This window comes from Arachis stenosperma, chromosome 3 (genome assembly GCF_014773155.1).
Source record: "Arachis stenosperma cultivar V10309 chromosome 3, arast.V10309.gnm1.PFL2, whole genome shotgun sequence".
NCBI lineage: Eukaryota > Viridiplantae > Streptophyta > Magnoliopsida > Fabales > Fabaceae > Arachis > Arachis stenosperma.
Window position 1 is genome coordinate 89,677,329 of NC_080379.1, and position 1,716 is coordinate 89,679,044.

The following is a 1,716-nucleotide window of genomic DNA, read 5'->3' on the forward strand; positions in this document are numbered from 1 at the left end:
TGGTGCCCATTTCTGGCGTTTAACGCCAGGTTCTTGCCCTTTCCTGGCGTTTAACGCCAGTCTAGTGCCCCTTTCTGGCGTTAAACGCCCAGAATGGTGCCAAACTGGGCGTTAAACGCCCAACTGCTAGCCTTACTGGCGTTTAAACGCCAGTAGGTTCTTCCTCCAGGGTGTGCTGTTTTTCTTCCTGTTTTTCATTCTGTTTTGCTTTTTCAATTCATTTTGTGACTTCTTATGATCATCAACCTACAAAAAACATAAAATAACAAAAGAAAATAGATAAAATATAACATTGGGTTGCCTCCCAACAAGCGCTTCTTTAATGTCAGTAGCTTGACAGAGGGCCCTCATGGAGCCTCACAGATACTCAGAGCAATGTTGGAACCTCCCAACACCAAACTTAGAGTTTGAATGTGGGGGTTCAACACCAAACTTAGAGTTTGGTTGTGGCCTCCCAACACCAAACTTAGAGTTTGACTGTGGGGGCTCTGCTTAGAATTCTCTGTCTGTGGCTGAGAAGATGATGGAAAAGGCTTGCCATTGCTAAACCTGTTTCTTCCACCATTATTGTTGTTGAAACCTTGTTGAGGTCTCTCTTGATTCTTCCATGAGAAATTTAGGTGATTTCTCCATGAAGAATTATAGGTGTTTCCATAGGGTTCTCCTAGGTAATTCACCTCTTCCATTGAAGGGTTCTCAGGATCATAAGCTTCTTCTTCAGATGAAGCGTCCTTAGTACTGCCAGGTGCATTTTGCATTCCAGACAGACTTTGAGAAATCAAATTGACTTGTTGAGTCAATATTTTATTCTGAGCCAATATGGCATTCAGAGTATCAATCTCAAGAACTCCTTTCTTCTGACTTGTCCCATTGTTCACAGGATTACTTTCAGAAGTGTACATGAATTGGTTATTTGCAACCATTTCAATTAGCTCTTGAGCTTCTGTAGGCGTCTTCTTCAGGTGAAGAGATCCTCCAGCCGAGCTATCCAAAGACATCTTGGATAGTTCAGAGAGACCATCATAGAAAATACCTATGATGCTCCATTCAGAAAGCATGTCAGATGGACATTTTCTGATCAATTATTTGTATCTTTCCCAAGCTTCATAGAGGTATTCTCCATCCTTCTGTCTGAAGGTTTGGACTTCCACTCTAAGCTTACTCAATTTTTGAGGTGGAAAGAACTTTGCCAAGAAGGCATTGACTAGTTTTTCCCATGAGTCCAGGCTTTCTTTAGGTTGTGAGTCCAACCATGTCCTAGCTCTGTCTCTTACAGCAAAAGGGAATAGCATAAGTCTGTAGACCTCAGGGTCAACCCCATTAGTCTTGACAGTGTCACAGATTTGCAAGAATTCAGCTAAGAACTGATGAGGATCTTCCAATGGAAGTCCATGGAACTTGCAATTCTGTTGCATTAGAGAAACTAATTGAGGCTTAAGCTCAAAGTTGTTTGCTCCAATGGCAGGGATAGAGATGCTTCTCCCATAGAAGTCGGGAGTAGGTGCAGTAAAGTCACCCAGCACCTTCCTTGCATTGTTGTTGTTTTCGGCTGCCATGTGTTCTTCTTCTTTGAAGAATTCGGTTAGGTCCTCTACAGAGAATTGTGCCTTAGCTTCTCTTAGCTTTCGCTTCAAGGTCCTTTCAGGTTCAGTGTCAGCTTCAACAAGAATGCCTTTGTCTTTATTCCTGCTCATATAAAAGAGAAGAGAACAAGAA

General features: G+C 42.2%; 1 non-coding gene across 1 annotated transcript; it reads left to right on the forward strand.

Annotated features, from left to right (window-relative positions):
* The first annotated feature begins 1,056 nt into the window (after nt 1-1,056).
* LOC130970954 (small nucleolar RNA R71) lies at nt 1,057-1,160 on the forward strand. Its single transcript, XR_009082196.1, has one exon. It is a non-coding gene; the product is annotated as a small nucleolar RNA R71 (small nucleolar RNA).
* Nucleotides 1,161-1,716: the final 556 nt, after the last annotated feature.